At 50.8% G+C, this 22,755-nt stretch overlaps 1 protein-coding gene across 1 annotated transcript in view; it reads right to left on the reverse strand.

Moving 5' to 3' along the window:
- HPCAL1 (hippocalcin like 1) overlaps positions 1-22,755 on the reverse strand; it is a 113,012-nt gene that overhangs the window by 15,628 nt on the left and 74,629 nt on the right. The window contains exon 2 of the mRNA XM_081253980.1: positions 17,374-17,460. The gene's annotated coding sequence lies outside the window, so the exon portion shown is untranslated. The remainder of the gene's footprint in view (positions 1-17,373; positions 17,461-22,755) is intronic.

The following is a 22,755-nucleotide window of genomic DNA, read 5'->3' on the forward strand; positions in this document are numbered from 1 at the left end:
ACCTCACTCATGCTAGTAGGAGAAACTGCTAGCATGTTCTAGCCCCAAGGCCTTTGCATTTGCAGTTCCTTCCACCTCGTCTGCCCTCCCCCTCAGTATCTGCAAAGTGCACTCCCTCAATGTTCACATCTTTGCTCGAGTCTTCTTGGGGGCACCTCCTCCAAAAAGCCCATCTCAAGCAGCGGATGCTGCTTACCCGCCCTTACCCTGCCCCCTTTTCATGGCCGTTCCTACTACTTGGCACTATACTGATACATGGTTGACTCCCTGCTTTTGCTCACCATGACATCCCCACACTGCCCCGAACAGGGCCTGGCACACAACTAGGCTCAGTAAAAATATGTGAATAATGGTTGCGTGTCCAAGGGCTTAGCGCAGTGTCTGAATGAATGAACAGATGAACAAGTGAATGGGTTTCTTCTAGGACCCTCTTGTTCTAACAGTTTGTGACTCTTCCAGTAACAGGAAAATGGGAAGCAACATCAGGGATTAGGATGACCAAGCGCTCTCTTGCTCAGGTTTGAAGCTCCATGAAGGGACATTCTGTAATTCAGACCTGGTGTTCTGGAAAGTTCCATGTATCGGCACAGGACCAGCTGCAGCAGAGTAGCGATGCCATCTCCTCCCTCCTGCAGTGAACACACCCCCAACTATGTGGTCCTCCGCCACGGGGGCTCACTCTGACCTCCAGCTGGGATCTCTCACTTGAGTGGTGCAGCCTCACCCCAGAGCCAAGGTCACTGCTCCTTGAATCTTCAGGGGACGAGCGCTTTGAACTGCTTCCCCAGTGAGGAAGGCAGGTTAGTGGATCAGACGTAAATGAGCCTCTGGGGGAAGAGCAAGACAGGGAGAGGAAGGGGAAATGCCCGAGAGGAGGAGCCTCTCTCGACGGACTCTGATGATGCAGCGGGAAAAGGACTCGAGGCAGGACCCAAACCAAGACCACGTGACGTTTCTTAATGCTGAAACTGCCATGCATGTCCAGCCATAGGTGAGTCCCATGTTTCTACAGAGGGTGCTGGATGCCAGGCCAGGAGCAGGGCCAGCAGCACCTGGCGAGAGGTGGGCCTGAGCGAGCCAGGTGGGAATCCAGGTGTGCAGTCCTGGCCACAGAGCCTGGGGCTTCCTCTGCCCGACCTGGAGCCTTAGTGCCTCGCTTTGAAGGCAAATTTGACGCTTATGGTGGCACAGCCCCAAATGCCAGGCTGGAGTGGGGAGGGAAATTTGTTCCCTTTTGCCCACAAATGTTCCTGAGGCCCACTCTGTGCTGGGCATGGAAACACCTGGATGAACAAGACACAGAGACCCTTCCCAGGTGCCCCCAGCACACCCACGATACGGGTAACGTGGCGAATGAGGCTGACCTACGAGGGTCCAGGAGTGCCGGAGCCGGGCTGGCCTGTCCCCCGTGAGACGGCTGGGAGGTCTGACAGCGCAGGCCTGAGCCAGGCTTAGTTCTCCAGGTGGGCGGACAAAGGCAACAGTGTGTGCCAGGGCAAGGAGGCCCAGAGGGAACCCACCCAGTGCCACAGAGGCTGGGACGCGAGCACTGAGCATGACTGCAGAAGAATGCCAAAAACGCAACGCCGATTGCAGAGGTCAAGGGGAGCAACAGGAGGGGCTGGAACAGCGGGTGGTGACGCCCCCCAACCCTCCCCAGAAAGAACCCATGCCCCAGGAAAACGCTCAGAATGAATCTCGTCCAGGACTCAGGACTCTTATCACCGTGCTATGGAACCATAAAAGCTCCGAGGTTGAAACTAACAAACATATGAGTCACACAGCATCACCTCAGGGACGCAGAGCCGGCCGCAGGCTGACTGCTCTTTTGAAGGAAACCTAAGAGGCCACGGCAGCCTGTACACGGTGGGCTGAAGACAGGAACCGGTGTGAGATCTCAGAAGCCACTCCCTCCACTCCCAGCCCCGCCATAGGTCTGCTCCCCCTTCGGTCAGCCCTGGGGGGGACAGAGCTGGCAGAGGGGCCACCACCTCAGCTGGCTTATTGCACATGGAGGTTTGGGACACCGGCCGCTGCACATCTTGGAGTAAATTCCTCCTGGCTGCTTGGGCCCGGCTGGCTGCGGAGTGACTCACGCAGACCCAGCCCGCGGGCGAAAGACCCGCAGGCAGGCGGCAGTGAACCTGCAATTCCACTCTGACGCTCCCGCCGGGATGTGAGCCGCAGTCTTTCCCCGAGGCAACGTCCTCCCAGCAGGAGAGGAACCGAGAAGGAGAGGCCCAGCTGGTGGGCCAGCACCCAGCACGCAGTGGCTGGACAGGCGGCTCTGGGAGGCGTGGGGCGGGGGCTCCTCGCTGGGCTTTAGTCAGGCAGCCCCCTGTCTCAAGGCTCCAGACTGAGCCTCTGATGCTTCTCTGTAAAGCGGACCGAATGCCAGCCTTGGGGGCTGCAGTCAGGATGGGGACTGTGTACAGAAGGGGCCCCCACTGGATGGTAAATGGCCAGCCTGAGTCTCCTCCCAGAACCCACTTCTCCAGCCCTTTGGTCTTGGCTGTCTCCGAGCTTCTCTGGGCCTCAGTTTCTTTGGCAGTAAATGGGAATAATGGTCCCAACCTGTTGGTTTCACAGTGTAGTTGTGAGGATAAAGGGAAATGAAGGCTGTGAAAGGGCTTTGACAAATTTAAGCATCAGACAAATCTTCGGAGGTTATATCACAGCTTTGATGATAAAAGAAATGCGTGGTGTGCCTGACGAGCTTAATCACAGCATCAGACACAGCCAGGCCGGGAGGCTGGAGGCTGCAGGCGGTCCCACACTTTCTGGCCGACCCTCTCCCTTGCACGCCCGACACAGTGGTATTAAACCCTGGGCCACACACCCGGGTGGGCAGGGGGCCTGGGCTCCCAGCAGCTCAATACATCCAGCGGGGGCGGGGCCAGTGAAAATCCAACTCCTGTTCTTCAAAGAGAACATGGGGGAAAAGGATGGGAGAAACCCAGTCCCTGAACAGCGGCAGAGCCCTGGGCTCATACTGCCCGAGGCAAGTGGGGCTCCAGCCTGAGGCCCCGGGGATCAGCGCGACGCGGACACCACGAACCCCCATCCCGAGGAGGTGAAGGGCTCTCTCCAACAGCAAGGCGTCTCCTGTGGCTTCTAACTGGTTCAGGTCCACTTGAACGGGCACGAGGATCCTGTTTACCACAGGACAGGCTCCCTGAAGGACTGGGAACTTCGCAGATACTGAAGGGGAAGGAGCCCAGAGCAAGCCCTGCGCTCCCGGGAGGCCGGCCGTTCAGACCTGTGCTGGACAGAGCAGCCCTCGGTGGGCCTGTGACACACCTGTGCACACACACACCATACTGCACACGCCACATACACCTCACACACACACACACCCCCCACACCATACTGCACATGCCACATACACCTCACACACACACACACACCCCCCACACAACACCCATAGACACCATACATATACACCACGCACATCACACACACACCACAACATACCACGTATCACGCCCTACGCACATCACACACGCACCACACCCATCCCACACCAGCACGCCCCTTTCCTCCACACTGGTGCGGTCCCCACCACTGACTGTCTGAAAGCCTCGGTCTGTTCTCTGGCTCCTGGCACTGGGACGCAAATCAGACTCAGGCCTGGTGGTGGAGCTGGCGGTGTTCTCGGGGTGAAGGCCTTTCCTACACGACAGCGCATGGAATGAGGAGGATTTCCCTCCTGGGAATTCAATGATCCCAGAGAAAACAGTACGGGCCGTGCTTATCATTCCCGCACTCGTGCCACCTCTATCTTATACACCTACTAAACTCGCAGATACTTTATGCACCAGCAGGACCTGAAGACGGGACACGTGAGCCGTGCCGGAGCCGGGCTCCGCGGGCGCAGAGGGGCGAGTGGGCCTCCGAGCTGCCATCCGGGGAACGTCCACCCAGTGGAGAAGGGTCAGAGCAGCGTTCCAGGAGAAGTCAGCGTTCGAGGCGGCGTGAGGGTGTGAACATGTGTGGTGTGGCTGGAAGAACACGGCCGGGGAGGTGGGCGGGGAGCCCAGGCAGCATCTCCACTTCGAACACTCAGAGGCCCGAGCTTCTGGGGAGACCCTCGCCAGCAAGTACCCGTCCAGGCCGCACAGCGGGGCCTGCTACCTGTCCAGGCACCTTCCTGGGCAATGACTGGCCTAGCAACACAACAGGAGTGAACAGTGTAGAACAGCGTGGAACAATACGGAGCAGTAGAGGACACTGAGGAACAAAAGGACAAATGCAGGGTGGGGAGGAGCTGGAGAAAGAAGGAGAAAACACCATCCAATGCCAGGAATTCAGACTAATTACAAATTTGAACTGCCCTTTGGGTAAAGTCTGAGTCAAAAAATACCTGAAAAAATGCCTCTGAATTCTTTTTCAGGCAAAGGGTAAGGACTGGAATGACAGAGAGCTGTGAGGTAGACGACGGGCGTTTGCAGTGCGCAGAAAGGAATCAGTTGTTATTAGCACAGCCACCGACGTTCCCCGCTCAGGGCAGACTCGGGAGGCCTGGGCGAGTTTGGGTAAGTCACAGGTCTCACGGCTTTACTTTCCTCATCTAAAAAATATGAGTTTGGACAATGTGGCCCCCAGGCACGTCCCACTCTAAAAAACGTCTTGGAGTCTATCTATCCCCAGTGGAGGCCTCCACAGCACCGGAGAAGTTCGCCCACTTGGCTGGAGTGTGTGTCCCTCTCCCCGGGATCCCTGGGAAAAGACCCGTTCCCTTTTCTCCCAGCAGGTGGTAGAAAGCTAATTTCTGCCAGGTTCCTGCCTGAGTGATGACTCAATTCTCAACCCATGGGTCCTAAACGAATCCTTTCCAAATTTTGAATTCCTGTGCCCCAAATGAATGAGGTTTGGTCACATTCTATGATGTCTTGGGTAGAAACAGAAGAAATATCATTATAAACATTGGACTTGAGGTGTTTTCAAGAACCACGTGGCCCCCCTGGGGTTTTGTGCCGGTTGACACAGGGCTCCAACCTCAGGGCAAGGTCCACTCTGCGAGGTGCTGCCCACGGCAGAGCCCCTGGAGGGATGGCATCCGCCGAACACTGCCTGGCTTCACTCAAGTGCGGTTCAGCACACCAATCCCCATTTTTTGTGTGTGTTTTTTGAAACTTGGAAGAAAACTTCCAGTGAATCATCTCATCTGCTATTTGATTCATGTTTAACGTCTTTGGAGAGAAATAAAAACAGTAAGTCATTTTTCCTAAACGTGGCATCAGCCTGGCCAAGACACACAAATGGTGAGGGGCCAGCTGCCCCTTGGTGGGCCCAGGGCTACGGTCTTGAGCTGTCATCAGAGACTGGATTTATAATCAGAGTGAAGACAGCTCGTGGACGTTGCCCTTTGCCACTTTTATTCTTTAAATCACAGCACCAGAAGCCATAGATTCTACAGGGAGAGCTGGGGCCAAAGCACAAACTCACACAGAAAGTGTCGATCAACACAGATTAACTGAGCACCTACTGAGTGGGAACCATCGGGATACACAAGAGTACAAGGTGCCCCCAAAGCTCCTCCAGTCTAGCTGGGAAGGAAGGGAGGCGTGGAAGGCGTGAATTCCTCCTTCCTTTTCTACTCCGAGTTAGTTCCTACTCTAGCCTAACTCTGAGACAGCACGGTGCTGGAGGTGTGTGGGGAGGGAGGGAGGCAGCGGAAGGGTGCAGAAGGGGGAGGGAAGGGAGGTGGCATTCCAGGCCAGGGCCCAGGGGTCCTTCCTTGACCCTCTTCCCCAAAGACATAGAGCTGAGTTCCAGTTACTCAGGGTGCGGCTAGGAATAATCCACAGCCAATTAGCACAGCACCACCCCCCCACCCCCCCCACCCCCCCCACACACACACACGATGGATGCGTAATTGGTGAGAGGAAGCAAGGAAGAGGAAGAGAAAAGGCCGGCGACGAGGGCGCCCCTGGCAGGCAGCCCCAGCTCCTCCACGGGCCCAGCAGTTCAGTGCATCTGTAGCTGCGGAGCGCTGTCCAGCGTGCCCGAGAGCCCGCCTTCCTGGCCCTCCAGGTATCCGAATTGTCCATCAGAGCCCTTCTGACCCAGATGTTCTGTAACATCAGTGGAAGAGCCAGTTTCCTGGAGACCCTCTGAGGTCCTAGGAACAGCCACCAGAGCTACCGTTTGGTAAGCATGCCCCAGGGGTATTTCTAATCTAAAAATGTGCACCTGGGGTCTGACAAACCCAAGAAAATTTGAGGGGTCCACTGGAGAGAAAATGTGAAATCTGGGCTGTCTCAGAAATCATGGCCATGGGCCTGGGGTCACTCCGGGTGCCTTGGGAGGCGAAGCCAGAAGGAAGGAGCGTGGGCTCGACGGGAGAGGCGGGCGACAGAGACGGAAGAGCCGAGTGGGCTCAGACCTGGCTCAGGGGCCCCGCCAGGGGCCAGCGGGCAGCGAGACCTCGGGGACACTGCTTGATCCTTCGTTTGTTCATTATGAAGCCTCCCTCTCTGACCCGCCCCTTGGGCACTGAGCAAAGACTGACCAGCAGGTGCCCTTCCTTTTACCCCCGCCTTTCTTCTCGTGCAGAAACCTACCCAGAGCAGAAGCTCAGGGATGCGGAAGACACGATTCCCCTGCCTGGGGCTGGCCGTCCCGCAGAGAGGCCGGGACAGCGGCCCCCACCCCTCCATTGATCGCGCAGTGGATGAGAATGCCGAGCCAAGTGGTACGTCCCACAGTGTGTGCGTGTGTGTGCGCACATGTGAGCACGCGTTTGCCCACGACGCTCGTCACGCAGGACCTGCGCCTGCGGTTGAGGGTTGAAGGAGACGCCACAGGAAGTGCTATTACCAAGTCATCGCTAGTTACTCTAAAAATAACCCTCAACGTACAGCCTAGGAACGATTTCCCTTTCCTGGCGCCCCGCCTCAAAACCACAGCAGTTTCCATTCTGCAGGCCACTTCGGGACGGGCAGGTGGACAGCACCCAGAGGAGAGGGTAGCCCGGGGTCATGTGTCTCCCGGCCCCTGCAGAACCCCTGGTCTCCACGTCCCTGCTCATCTACCATCTTACACAGCCATGGTTAAGTCTCTACGAGCAATAATTATCTTTGAAGTGTGTGCAGAGGTCCACCACGCAGTGCGATTTCGGCTGCACTGAGACGCTTCTCCTTGTTGGGTTATGGCTGTGAGTGACCTACACCCTCCCACCCGTCCGGCTCACCTCCTAGCCCCCACTTGTTCATCCCCCCCAGTGACACGGATCCCCTCGCCGCTCCTGAACACCTCAGACACGCTACTGCCACAGGCCCTTTGCACTGGCTCTTCCTCTGGTATCAAATTGCTCCCTCGCCTCCATCAGGTCCTGGCTCAGGGCACTTCTCAGTGAAGCCTTCTGCAAGTCCTCTGTCCAAAACTGAAGCCCCAACACACATTCTTATCCCCTTGCCTACTTTATTTTTTCTCTTTATTTTACTGAATTGTCTCTCTCCCCGCAACTAGAATACAGAGTCGCCGGGGCCAGGTTTTATTCTACTTGGTTCTCCATGGGAAGTCCAGAGCCTGGAAGCTCTAGTGTGTGTGATCGGTACATGTTTGTCGAGGGAATGAATGCATGATTGCTGGGGGTCGGGGGGAGGTTGGGACCCGCGGCCATAGCACGCAGGTGCGTCTTCTCCAGTGCCTGGAGCAGGTGGGCCGAGATGGAGGATGCAGGGGACACACTGGCTTCTCCATCACCGAAGGCAGAGGGACAGAGAGAAGGGGCCCTCCCACTTCCCATCACTGACCCAGCACATCCTGACCAAGGATGTTCCTGTGCCGGAGGTGCCATCTGCCCCCCAGAGCTCCTGATCTCTTGGTGGTAGGGGTGGAGGGGTTACTGAATACGTGCCGTGTGTGCACTAAAATACCCGGGGCCCCGGGATGGGAAGAGACACCACGGACCAGCTCCTCTGCCCGCTCTGGACCCCTGCGTCTGCTTCAGCTCCTGACGCCTCGCTACTAGCCTCAGCAGGACTCAACCTGGCCAGGCACCACGCTCACCCCGTGCACCTGTGCCCACCCGCCAGCCTCCAGCTGGGCATCTGTATGCAGGTGATGTCCAGGTAAGGAGAGCCAGCTCCAACAGGGCTGGCGAAAGGAGACTGAACTACTGAAAGCAGCACCTTCCATGTGAGGCTGTGTCTGTTTTCTCTGGGGAGAAAAGCCCAGAGACCCACTCACTCATCTGTCTCCTCAGGCAGAGGGCCCCGCCTGGGTCTCTTGTTCCACCCCAGTGAATGCTTTCACTGGGTGAACAGGGAAGATGAGAGAAGGAAGGATGGGGCAGTGGGAGTAACACCCCTCTGTCAGGAAGTCCACACCCCGGTGTCCAAACAGGAGAGGCAGGAAAGCCCCACCCACGGGATGCGGGGAGGAGAGAGAGTGCCCCGCTGGTGCCGCGGCACCCGTGCCGGCCTGAAAGCGGCTGCACCCGGGGTCTGCAGGGGCCTGTGGGTCTGAGCTGCCAGCTCACATCTGGTGGGAGCCCCCAGATGGAACCGGCAACCTGGCATCTGCCCTCAGACACACCGGTCGTCATGCCGGGCACCCAGCGACCTCGGAAACTAAGGTGGTGACCCTTCAGCAGGCTTGGGGTCCAGATCTTAGCCTCATAGCCGAGCGCTAAAGGTGATGCCTTCGGGGTGGGAAGACGAGAATTACAAAGCGGCATCCTCTGCTTCCGAGGGCGAGAAAATTCCAGACGTCCTGGGAGGACTCTGAGGCTGGCTCTCCTGGGCTGGGCATGGCCAGGCAGGGCTGAGCCTCCAATAGCTGCTGCCCCAAGCCCTCCCCCCACTTGGGGAACAGAGCCCACATCCCTGGCCTCAGTGGGCGCTCACAGCACTGGGGGTGGGCAGGGCAGGGCTGAGGACGAAGAGCAGTCACTGTACTAACTACTGAGCAACTGGGCAAGAAGGGGGAGGAGCTGAGAGGCCCCCGAGCCTCCTTCTCACCGCCACGGCACCGGCCCCAGCCCCAGCACCGGCCCCAGCACCGCACCGGCCCCAGCACCACACAGGACACTATTCTTAGCTCTAATCTCGTAACCACCCCAGGGAGGGAGGTGTGATTACCCACCTTATGGGTGAGACTGGGGGGAGGCTACGTGGCTAGAGGGATCCGAGGGCACAGGTCCAAGGTCAAAGGCCTTTGTCCCACCCACCGACTGGTTCCTTCCTTCGGGACAGGACTGACCATTCAGCTCGAGAAGAGCAACACAGCAGAGCGGCTGGCTTCTCAGCGCCGCAGCCGGCTGGCTCAGTGCAGTCCGTAGGGCAATAGGGATCACAAGGGAGCAGTACAGAGTGCCTCTGGGCACAGGTGACAGGCACCGGCTCTGCCCAGGATCAGGAAGGCCTGGGAAAGAATGGGATGTGTGAAACGGATACAAGGGGAAAGGTGGTGCAGGCAGAGGGCAAGGCTGAGCAAAGGCCCGGGGGCTGGATGCCACCTTCAGACGGTGCAGGTGCCCTGCTTTCACAGAGCCTCCCTCACACCTAAAGCCTGAGATGAGGCCCGGAGCGTAGCGGATTCAAACAGATGAAGGGCTCACAGGTCATGCTAATTACCTTGCACTTTGCCCCTTGTCTGACAGGAGAGCAGGCGGGGTTCAGCGCTCCGGGTTTGGGGTTCGGACCCGGTTAGGGCCTTGCCATGCAGGAGGACAGGAGGCTGGCGGGGCTCTGGGCGAGGAAGAGATTCCTGTGATCATTGTGGGGAGACAGGAAGGGTAGCAAAGGGGGGGGCAGAGAGAGACGACTGGGAAGAGGGAGGTGGGTGGGAAAAGGGGGCGTTTGAACCCAAGCTGTCAGAGGTGAACGATGCGGCTGAGGTCCCGGTGTGGTCATGGGAGGGGGCTGCGCTGACAGGGTGAGACGGGAGGGGAGGGGAGGCTCAGCACTGGGACCCTGTGCCTCCGGGAGGATGCGGTCTGGGTGGAGGATGACAGGAGATGTGGGTGGAGAGGGAATAGCTCAGCGGCAAGAGCCTCAGCGACCAGGGGCCCCTTCTTAGTTAGAGGAGGGAGGACTCTATACCCATTTTCCACTTTGTCTTCAGGGATGACAGCTGGAGCCAGCTGCAGGGTGCTGTGTCCTTGCACACCTTGGTTTGGGGATGGAGCAAAGTCTATTCACCTGGGAGAGGGGCACCAAGCATCCTGTGAGATGTGGGCTGGGAGCACTGAGGGCCCCGACCACACTCACCCGTTCCCTGCTCCGGAGTGTCCTCTTCAAAGTCTGCCCCTTGCCCTCAGGGAGGAGCGGGAGAGGAGTGGAGGGCGATTGCTCCACCCACTCAGGCACTGGGAGGCTGCTGAGCTCCCAGGGTGATCCCCTGCCCTCCAAACCCCCCTCCAGGCCACATGGGTCCTCGGGGGCATAGGAGGAAGGCTGGGGAGATCAGGAGAGGCAGGCGGGAGGGGCCCTCCCAGACCCCAGACTGGCAGAGCAGGAGAGGAGAGGAGGGAGTTTGCCCCGCCCGCTCAAGCCCAGGAAGCCTGCTGGGCCCCCAGGTGAGGTCCTCTGCCCTCTGAGACCGGGGTTGGGGGCACGCCTGGGCCCCTTCTGTTCCTTGAGCCTAAGCCCCACCCCACACAGCGCCCAGGGCCTTTTCCAGCCCTGGGGGTCCTAAGCATTGGCCCCGCCCACCCACCCAAACCTCACCCTTGCTTAGGCCCCACCCTCCACAGCCAAGGCCTTTCCATCCACCCACCCCCGCTTTTTTTTTCCTTTCCCCCCTCCTCTATTTTACTACTGTGGTACTGATGTACTTTCTGGTTGTTGATTCATCTATACTTTTATTTTTACATTCTTTCTAACATATCTGTTAGTTTCCTAATTTTATTTTTCACTTTGTTATTTTTCTCTTTTTTTTTTTGCCACCCCACACAGCTTGTGGGATCTTGATTCACAAGCCCAGGGTTGGGGGGACGCTCCTGACGTGGGAGCTCCAAGTCCAAACCACTGGACTAACAGAGAACCTCAGACCCCAGGGAATATTCATTGGACTGAGATCTCACAGAGTTCCTCATCTCAGCACCAAGACCCAGCTCTACCCAACAGCCTACAAACTCCAGTGTTGGAAGCCTCAGGTCAAACAACCAGTAAAACAGGAACACAATCCCACTAGTAAAAAGAAAAAAAAATGAGACAGCAAAAAAAAAATGTCACAGATGAAGGAGCAAGGTAAAAACCTACAAGACCAAACAAATGAAGAGGAAATAGGCAATCTACCTGAAAAAGAATTCAGAGTAACAATAGTAAAGATGATCCAGAATCTCAGAAATAGAATGGAAGCACAGATTGAGAAAATACAAGAAATGTTTAACAAAGATCTAGAATAACTAAAGAACAAACAAACAGAGATGAACAGTACAATAACTGAAATGAAAAATACACTAGAAGGAATCAATAACAGCATAACTGAGGCAGAAGAATGAATAAGTGAGCTGGAAGACAAAATGGTGGAAATAACTGCCAAGGAGCAGAATAAAGAAAAAAGAATGGAAAGAATTGAAGACAATCTCAGAGACCTCTGGGACAACACTAAACACACCAAGATTCGAATTATAGGGATCCCAGAGGAAGAAGAGAAAAAGAAAAGGTCTGAGAAAATATTGGAAGAGATTATAGTGGAAAAATTCCCTAACATGGGAAAGGAAATAGTCACCCAAGTCCAGGAAGCACAGAGAGTTCCATACAAGATAAACCCTAGGAAAAACATACCAAGACACATATTAATCAAACTAACAAAAATTAAATTCAAAGAAAAAATATTAAAGCAGCAAGGGAAAAGCAAAAAATAACATACAAAGGAATCCCCATACAGTTATCAGCTGATTTTTCAGTGGAAATTCTGCAGGCCAGAAGGGAGTGGCAGGATATACTTAAAGTGATGAAAGAGAAAAACCTACAACCAAGATTACTCTACCCAGCAAGGATCTCATTCAGATTCAATGGAAAAGTCAAAAGCTTTTCAGACAAACAAAAGCTAAGAGAATTCACATCACCAAACCAGCTTTACAACAAATGCTAAAGAAACTTCTCTAAGTGGGAAACACAACAGAAGAAAAAGACCCACAAAACCAAACCCAAAGCAATTAAGAAAATGGTAATAGGAACATACATATTGATAATAACCTTGAATGTAAATGGATTAAATGTCCCAACCAAAAGACACAGACTGGCTGAATGGATAAAGAAACAAGACCCATATATATGCTGTCTACAAGAGACCCACTTCAGACCTAGGGACACATACAGCCTGAAAGTGAAGGGATGGAAAAAGATATTCCATGAAAATGGAAACCAAAAGAAAGCTAGAGTAGCAATACTTGTATCAGATAAAATAGACTTTAAAACAGACTGTTACAAGAGATAAGGAGGGACACTACATAATGATCAAAGGATCAATCCAAGAAGAAGATATAACAATTATAAATGTTTATGCACCCAACATAGGAGCACCCCAATACACAAGGCAAATGTTAACATCCATGAAAGGAGAAATCAACACTGCACTTAAACCAATGGACAGATCATCCAAACAGAAAATAAATAAGGAAACCCAAGCTTTAAATGACACAATAGACCAGATAGATCTAATTGATATTTATAGAACATTCCACCCAAAAGTGGCAGAATACTCTTTCTTCTCAAGTGCACATGGAACATTCTCCAGGATATATCACATCTTGGGTCACAAATCAAGTCTCTGAAAATTTAAGAAAATTGAAATCATATCAAACATCTTTTCTGACCACAACACTATGAGATTGGAAATCAATTACAGGAAAAAAACTAAAAAACACAAATACATGGAGGCTAAACAGTGCACTACTAAATAACCAAGAGATCACTGAAGAAATCAAAGAAGAAATTAAAAAGTACACAGAAACAAATGACAATGAAATCACAATGACCCAAAACCTATGGGACACAGCAAAAGCAGTTCTAAGAGGGAAGTTTATAGCAACTCAACCTCACCTCAAGAAACAAGAAAACTCTCAAATAAACAATCTAACCCTACACTGAAAACAACTAAAGAAAGAAGAACAGAGAAAACCCAAAGTCAGTAGAAGGAAAGAAATCATAAAGATCAGAGCAGAAATAAATGAAATAGAAATGAAGAAAACAATAGCAAAGATCAATAAAACTGAAAGCTGGTTCTTTGAGAAGACAAACAAAACTGATAAACCCTCAGCCCAACTCATCAAGAAAAAAAGGGAGAGGATGCAAATCAATAAAATTAGAAATGAAAAAGGAGAAATCACAACTGACACTGCAGGAATACAAAGGATTTTAAGAGACTACTACAAACAACTATATGCCAATAAAATGGACAACCATGAAGAAATGGACAAATTCTTGGAAAGGTACAATTTTCCAAGACTGAACCAGAAAGAATTAGAAAATATAAACAGATGTATCACAAGTAATGAAATTGAAACCATAATTAAAAATCTTCCAACAAACAAAAGTCCAGGACCAGATGGCTTCACAGGTGAATTCTATCAAACATTTAGAGAAGAGCTAACACTGATCCTTCTCAAACGCTTCCAAAAAATTGCAGAGGGAGAAACACTCCCATATTCATTCTACAAAGCCACCATCACCCTGATACCAAAACCAGAAAAAGATATCACAAAAAAGGAAAATTACAGACCAGTATCACTGATGAACATAGATACAAAAATCCTGAACAGAATCAAACAGCACATTAAAAGGATCATACACTATGATCAAGTGGGATTTACCCCAGGGATGCAAAGATTCTTCAATATATGCAAATCAATCAATGTGATACACCACATTAACAAATTAAGGAATAAAAACCATATGATCATCTCAATAGATGCAGAAAAAAGCTTTTGACAAAATTCAACACCCATTTATCATAAAAACTCTCAAGAAAGTAGGCATAGAGGGAACCTATCTCAAGATAATAAAGGCCATATATGACAAACCCACAGCAAGCATCATACTCAATGGTGAAAAACTGAAAGCATTTCCACTAGGATCAGGAACAAGACAAGGATGTCCACTCTCACCACTCTTATTCAACATAGTTTTGGAAGTCCTAGCCACGGCAATCAGAGAAGAAAAAGAAATACAAGGAATACAAATTGGAAAAGAAGTAAAACTGTCACTATTTGCTGATGACATGATACTATACATAGAAAATCCTAAAGATGCCACCAGAAAACTACTAGAACTAATCAATGAATTTGGTAAGGCTGCAGCATACCAAATTAGTGCACAGAAGTCTCTGGTATTCCTATACACCAATAACGAAAAATCAGAAAGAGAAATTAAGGAAACACTCCCATTTACCATTGCAACAAAAAGAATAAAATACCTAGGAATAAACCTGCCTGAGGAGCCGAAAGACTTGTACTCAGAAAACCATAGAACACTGATGAAAGGAATCAAAGATGGCATAAACAAATGGAGAAATATACCATGTTCTTGGATTGGAAGAATCAGTATTGTGAAAATGACTGTATTACCCAAAGCAATCTACAGATTCAATGCAATCCCTATCAAACTACCAATGGCATTCTTCACAGAATTAGAACAAAAAATCTTACAATTCGTATGGAAACACAAAAGACTCTGAATAGCCAAAGCAATCTTGAGAAAGAAAAATGGAGCTGGAGGAATCAGGCTCTCGACTTCAAACTATACCACAAAGCTTCAGTAATCAAGACAGTGTGGTACTGGCACAAAAACAGAAATATAGAACAGTGGTACAGGATAGAATGCGCAGAGATAAACCCACGCACATATGGTTGCCTAATTTACAACAAAGGATGTAAGAACGTACAATGGAGAAAAGACAGCCTCTTCAATAAGTGGTGCTGGGAAAACTGGACTGGACAGCTACATGTAAAAGAATGAAATTAGAACACTACCTAACACCATACACAAAAATAAACTCCAAATGGATTAAAGACTTAAATGTAAGACCAGACACTATAAAACCTTTAGAAGAAAACATAGGAAAAACACTCTTTGACATCAACCACAGCAAGATCTTTTTTGGCCCCCCTCCTAGAGTAACAGAAATAAAAACAAAAATAACCAAATGGGACTTAATTAAACTTAAAGGCTTTTGCACAGCAAAGGAAACCATAAACAAGACAAAAAGACAACCCTCAGAATGGGAGAAAATATTTGCAAATGAAGCAACAGACAAAGGATTAATCTCCAAAATATACAAATAGCTCATGGAGCTCAATATCAAAAAAACAAACAATCCAGTTAAAAAATGGGTGGAAGATCTAAATAGACATTTCACCAAGGAAGACATACAGATGGCCAAGAGGTTCATGAAAAGATGCCCAACATCACTAATTATTAGAGAAATGCAAATCAAAACTATAATGAGGTATCACCTCACGCTGGTCAGAATGGCCATTATCAAAAAAGCTAGAAACAATAAATGCTGGAAAGGGTGTGATGAAAAGGGAACCCTCTTACACTGTTGGTGGAAATGTAAATTGATATAACCACTATGGAAAACAGTATGGAGGTTCCTTAAAAAACTAAAAATAGAACTACCATATGACCCAGCAATCCCACTGCTGGGCACACTGAGAAAACCATAATTCAAAAAGAAACATGCACCACAATGTTCACTGCAGCTCTATTTACAATAGCCAGGACATGGAAGCAACCTAAGTGTCCATCAGCAGATGAATGGATAAAGAAGATGTGGCACATATACACGATGGAATATTCCTCAGCCATAAAAAGAAACGAAATTGAGTTATTTGTAGTGAGGTGGATGGACCTAGAGTGAAGTGAGAAAGAAAAACAAATACCGTAGGCTAACGCATATATACGGAATCTAAAAAAAAAAAAAAAATGGTACTGGTGAACCTAGTGGCAGGGCAGGAATAAAGAGGTAGACGTAGAGAGTGGACTTGAGGACACGGGGTGGGAGGGGGAAGGTGGGGGGAAGTGAGAGCGGCATCGACATGTACACACGACGGAATGTACGACAGTCGGCTGGCGGGAAGCAGCCGCATAGCACAGGGAGATCGGCTGGGAGCTTTGCGATGACCCAGAGGGGTGGGACAGGGAGGGTGGGAGGGAGGCCCAAGAGGGAGGGGATACAGGGACGTGTGTGTGCATATGGCTGATTTGCTCTGTTGTGCAACAGAAGCTAACACGGTATTGTGAAGCAATTATACTCCAGTAAAGATCTATTAAAAATAAATAAATAGGGGCTTCCCTGGTGGTGCAGTGGTTGAGAATCTGCCTGCCGATGCAGGGGACACGGGTTCGATCCCTGGTCTGGGAAGATCCCACATGCCACGGAGCAGCTAGGCCCGTGAGCCACAACTACTAAGCCTGCGCGTCTGGAGCCTGTGCTCCACAAGAGAGGCCGCGATAGTGAGAGGCCCGCGCACCGCGATGAAGAGTGGTCCCCACTTGCCGCAACTAGAGAAAGCCCTTGCACAGAAACGAAGACCCAACACAGCCATAAATAAACAAACAAACAAACAAATAAATAAAGGAATTCCCTTAAAAAAAAAAATTTAAAAAAAAATAAAAAATAAAAATAAATAAATAAATAAATAAATAAATAGGGCTTCCCTGGTGGCACAGTGGTTGAGAGTCCGCCTGCCGATGCAGGGGACGTGGGTTCGTGCCCCGGTCCGGGAAGATCCCACATGCCGCGGAGCGGCTGGGCCCGTGAGCCATGGCCGCTGAGCCTGCGCGTCCGGAGCCTGTGCTCCGCAACGGGAGAGGCCACAACAGTGAGAGGCCCGCGTAACGCAAAAAAAAAAAAAAAATTTTAAATAATAAATAAATAAATAAATAAAATAGTTTTTTAAAAAAAGTCTGCCCCTTATATTCCTTTTTTTTTTTTTTTTTTTTTTTTTTGGCCTTGCTGCATGGCTTGCAAGATCTTAGTTCCCTGACCAGGGATCAAACCGGGCCCTCAGCAGTGAAAGTGTCGAGTCCTAACCACTGGACCGCCAGGGAATTCCCTGCCCCTTATATTCTGATTCGCTAATTCTCCTCAATGGACGCATCCCACAACCAAAGCACCCAGGCCAAATGACTTACCCACAAAAACCCGGCCAATTTAGGACAAGAAACCTAGATTACTGTAGGACCTGGGTGGTTCTTTTTGTCTCCAGGCCTCAGTTTCCTGACCCATCTCATGGGAGTGCTGGGCAGGCTGTCCCCCCAAAGCCCAGTCTTCCCTGTTCGCTCCGCTGAGCTGGGTCAGGTCCGTGCACACCGGCACGTGGTCAGGACCCTATCGAGTGGGTCCTGACTGGCCCCTCAGCTCCCCATCCTCACCTGCCCCCAGGCCCGTCTGGTGTCCAGGAACACTTACCCAAGGCCAAGTGGAGGCGGAGAGGGAGCAGGGATCAGAACCTCGGAGGCCGGTTCCACGTCCTGGCCCAGGCTGCTAGACCATGCCCTGGAAGAGAGGACAGACCAGTCACATGGGGTGGGGACACCCGGGCTCAGAGCAACTGACTTTCTCTCCCGTCGGTTCCGTGCAATCTTCGCACATTTCCCCGTTATCCTCTCATAATACAAGGTTCTCTCCCTCCACAGCAATGATCATGGTTTATATGCACTCACTGGAGTGGTCCTGAGGACAGGAACAGAGTAGCTCACCCACCCGGAAAGCCCAGGCCCCCACAGTGTGAGGGCCCCTGGGGCTCCCCTTGCTGCTGCAGAATGAGGGGCTGCAGCTCCCCCGAACTGACTGTGAGCTCTGCAAGGGCAGGGAGGCGGCGTCTTCGTTTCTGTGCAGCTGGCTCCTGGCCCAGAGCCTGTATGCAGCAGGCGCTCAATAAATAATCCATGTTTGACAAACGAGTGCCCCAAAATGCATCACACGGACATTACTGCAGGCAGAGTGCACTTTGCTCAGAGTTGAAATTCGACCCTGCTTCACCAATACAGAGCTTCATAGGCCAGTTACATTATTTAAACTCACTGCTAGGATTCCAGACATGGAGCAGAAAAGCCACACATCTTCCCACCAGAAATTCTCACTGGAGGTCACTTACAGATTTTATATATATACATACACACATATATGTATCTATATGTAACATTTTTAATAGACTTTATTTTTTAGAGCAGTTTAACGTTCACGGCAAAACAGAGCAGAAAGCACCGAGATGCCACAGACACCCTGTCCCCCAGACACAACTTGCCCCACGTTCAGCATCCCCTCCACTCACCGGGGTATATGTGTTACAATCGGTGGACCTACACTGATACATATTATCACCCCAAATCCATAGTTCACATGAGAGTTCATTCTTGGTGTTTTACATTCTGTGGGTTTGGACAAATGTTTAATGTCCTGCATCCACCATTATAGTATCACACAGAGCAGTTTCACCGCCCTAAAATTCATCTATGCTCACCTCGTCTCATATTTTTAAAAGGCGCTTTCATGTCAATGATCTCAGCGAATTCATCTCACGACTCTGTGATCCCCTGCTTTGACACTCAGGGAAATCAAGGTCCGGACAGGGTCAAGGGCCCTCCACAAGGTCACCCTTGTGGAAACCAGTAACAAGAGTCGGTGGCAGAATGTGCTAGAAGCATTGTGTCTGGTGGTCATTTTATCATCTCGCCCTCCTAACAGCCGTGGCGGGGAAGGTCCATTCTAACCCCCTGTTTACAGAGGAGCAAACAGACTCGGGGACACTGGCCAAGGCTGGATCCCTGGGAGGCTGGGCCAGCTCTGACACCAGGTTTCCTAGCAGGAGGGGCCATCACTCCAGAGGCTTCTGGCTCCCAGGCTGCCTGGGAACACTCCATTAACTCAAATTGCAAATTTCCTCCTGGCTCTATCGCTAAGCCACAGGGGCTCCCCCAGCCACCAGCTTTCCTGTGACAGATAAAGATTACAGTCATTGCTCAGAGATGGAATCAAGGAGCAGAAGTCATTATGCAGAAATAATTCTGTTGAGTTACGTCTGGTTGCTCCTGATTTCTGTCTCACAATTGTCTTCCAAATGGTCCTGCCTCTTCCTCTCCGGGACAGCAAACTGCAGAGGCCTGGGTGATTCAGACAGACCTCCTGGGCCCAATTCTACTGCTCCAAACTCCTCCTGCTGGGCGGGGCATCAGCATCGGAGGGCAAGGTTCTCTGTGACACCCTTTCCTTTCTCTGGGCACTTGGGAGAGAGGAGAGGTAGGAGACAAAAGCCCTGGGGAGGGGCCACACTCACTGACTCACCCACAAGCCCCACTGCATTGAACCCTCCTTCAAGGCCCTCTTCACCCATCACTTTCTCCTGGGGCCCTGCCTGACCTCTCAGCCCTTTGTTCACGTTAGGCCTAAGGCACCTCCCTCTCTTAGGTCTGGGGTCTCTGGGGAGTGACTCAGGCAGTGACCAGGACTGACTCATTCTTGTACTCCCAGCTCCCAGCACAGAGCAAGGCCTCGGGAGAACAGAGAGGGCTGTGTGGCTGCACTGCTTGGGCTCAAATCCTAGCTCTCCTATTCCCTAGCTGTGTGACCCTGGCCCATTACTTAACTTCTCTCTGCCTCAGTTTTCCAGGATGTAAATTGGAGATGATAATAATCCTACCTAGTTCATCAAGCTCTTATAAAGATTAAATGAGCTAATGTACACACACACAAAATACTTGCTCATAGGGAGAACACACTAAATGTCAACAATGACTAAAAGAGCAAAGAGAGGTCTTGAAAACATTCTTGTAAGACTCTAAGCCAACTAGAAAGACACAAACTATCAAAACTGACTCAAGAAGAAATATGTCTGAAATACCTACAACAAGGCAAGAGATTGAATTAATAATCAAAAAATTACTCACAAAGAAAAGCCCAGATGGTTTCACTGCTGAGTTCTGTAAACAATTAAAGAACTAATAACAATTCTTCACAAACTCTTCCAAAAAATAGAAGACGAGGGAACACTTCCCAACTGGTTCTATGAGGCTAGTACTACCCTGATACCAAAACCAGACAAAGTCTTCACAAGCGAAGAAAACTACAGACCAATGTCCTGATGGGCATGGATGAAAAGAAAAACAAACCAGGGGCTTCCCTGGTGGCGCAGTGGTTGAGAGTCCGCCTACCGATGCAGGGGACACGGGTTCGTGCCCCGGTCCGGGAAGGTCCCACATGCCGCGGAGCGGCTGGGCCCGTGAGCCATGGCCGCTGAGCCTGCGCGTCCGGAGCCTGTGCTCCGCAACGGGAGAGGCCACAACAGTGAGAGGCCCGTGTACCGCAAAAAAAACAAAAACAAAAACAAACCAACCCTCAACAAAATACTAGCAGACCAAATCCAGCAACATAAAGGATAAAAAGAATTATACATCACACCAAGTGGGATTTATCTCAGGAATGCAAGGTTGGTTTACCATCTGAAAATCAATTAATGTAGTATATCATACAATAAAATAAAAAGCAAAAATCACATGCTCGTCTCGATGCAGAAAAAGCATTTGACAAATCCAACATCTCTTCATGATAAAAACACTCAAACTAGGCATAGAAGGAAACTTCTTCAGTCTGACAAAGGGTATTTGTGAAAAACTCACAGCCAACATCATACTTAATGGTGAAAAGACCGGATGTTTTTTCCCTAAGATAAGGAATGAGACAAGGAGGCCCACTCTTGCCACTTCTATTCAACATTATACTAGAGGTTGTAACCAGGACAACTAGGCAAGAAAAAGAACACAAGCCATCGGAATTGGAAAGAAGAAGTAAAATTAGTTCTATTTGAAGATGACATGATCTTATATATAGAAAATCCTGGGCTTCCCTGGTGGCGCAGTGGTTGAGAGTCCGCCTGCCGATGCAGGGAACACGGGTTCGTGCCCCGGTCTGGGAAGATCCCACATGCCGCGGAGCGGCTGGGCCCGTGAGCCATGGCCGCTGAGCCTGCGCGTCCGGAGCCTGTGCTCTGCAACGGGAGAGGCCACAACAATGAGAGGCCCGCGTACCGCAAAAAAAAAAAAAAAGAAAAAAGAAAAGAAAGAAAATCCTAAGGAATCCACCAAAAAAAAAACCCCACCTTAACAGAATTAATAACATAAGTTCAGCAAGGTTGCTGGATACGAGATCAACATACAAAAATTAATTGTATTTCTGTACACTTGCAATGAAAAATCCGAACACGAAATTAAGAAAACAATTCCATTAGCAATAGCATCACATATAGTTGTAAATGTACTAAAAACCATTGCGCTGTATACCTTCTAAGGGTGAATTGTATGGAACGTGGATTAGACCTCAATAAAGCTGCTTTTAAAAAAACAGAATCCAGGCCAGTGCTCGTGTACTTCTCTACCTCAGAGGACAGAACGGCAAAGAGCAGGCTCACAGGCGCAGGGAGACAAACCACAGGGCTTCCCAGTGCTACAGCCCGGGGACCCAATGGGGCCAGAGCTCGTCCATGTGGCTGACCTTGAGAACCTGGCAGACTCAAATCCGGGCTGAGCTGCAAAACTGCCTTGAAACACCCCCCTCTCCCCACAGCATGCACTCCAGAAACATGCTGAGTGCCTGCAATTGTGTATTAGGTGCAGGGACACTGGCCCAACTTTTGAGGAGCCCACAGCCCAGTGGGGTACCCGCAGGCCTGTGCCAGATGTCAGGGGTGGGCAGCCAAACACAAGCTCTAAGGATGGCTCTGCATTCAAGGAGGTGATCTGGTCCACTGGCGGGGCAGGGAGGGAGGAGTCCCTCAGGATACACCCTCGGTCCAGGCTGAAAGAGCTCAGTTCCTGAAAGCACACAGGCTGCCCCGCAGGGCACTCACTATGAATCACCACCTAAGAATCAACAGTTCTAGGGCCATTTCTGGGGCCAGTTCCTCCTCCAGTTGCCCAGGCCTGGAGGGCTCCGTGCCCATCATCCTTGCTGGCCAGCCCTCGGGAAAGGCAGCTACACAAGCTTTTTCCTGCCAGGGCTCGACGCCTCCTCTCGCCCAGACACAGGCCTCCTGGGCTGCCTCTGATCTGCCTGATCACACCAGGGTGGATGTGTGCTCAAGAGATGACCGATTATTTTAATATATCCTGAAGTCCAACTTAATTCAGCAGCAAAGTCCCGGTGGGAGACAAATATAGTGGGTCTGGAGTCAAAGACGGATGGATTTTGGATTATGACTATTTCTGAGGTGACTGTGGTTTTAGGATGACTAATCCCCCCACGGTCCCCAGGTAATCAGGGCAGTGGCTCACAGAATACTTTCTCACACAGACGTCTGGCACGAGACAGAGGCATTTTCTTCCACCGCTCAATTCAAGAACTGAGTTAGAGGGGCTGCATGTCCTGCAGATGTCCCTGGGGGTGGGAAAGACCACAGAACATACCATGGAAGCCAAGACGTGCTGATGAGACCACACAGGATGCAAGCTTCACAAAGGGGGCAGGACTGGGAAGGACATCAATGCGACAGTGAGCTAAACCCTGAGCCCTGCGTGGCCGTGACCAGTACCCAGCACTAGCCCTCTGGTCACCTGGGGCCCCGGCGGCTGGCCAGCTGCATTCCCAACTTCCAGTGGGCGCTCACAACGTCTTATTGTAGCTCCTGTGTCCACTCCCATTACTTGGGTATTTGAGCTCCCGTCAAAAAACAACAGGAACCTACAATCTCCAGCCATTTTGAAAAACTGTCATATTTACTAAAGATGACTACACACACTCCATGAACCAGAAATTCAACTTCTTGATAGATTCCCGACAGAAAGTTGGACCTATGTCCAC

Source organism: Mesoplodon bidens, assembly GCF_964165515.1.
Source record: "Mesoplodon bidens genome assembly, chromosome: 14".
Lineage (NCBI taxonomy): Eukaryota > Metazoa > Chordata > Mammalia > Artiodactyla > Ziphiidae > Mesoplodon > Mesoplodon bidens.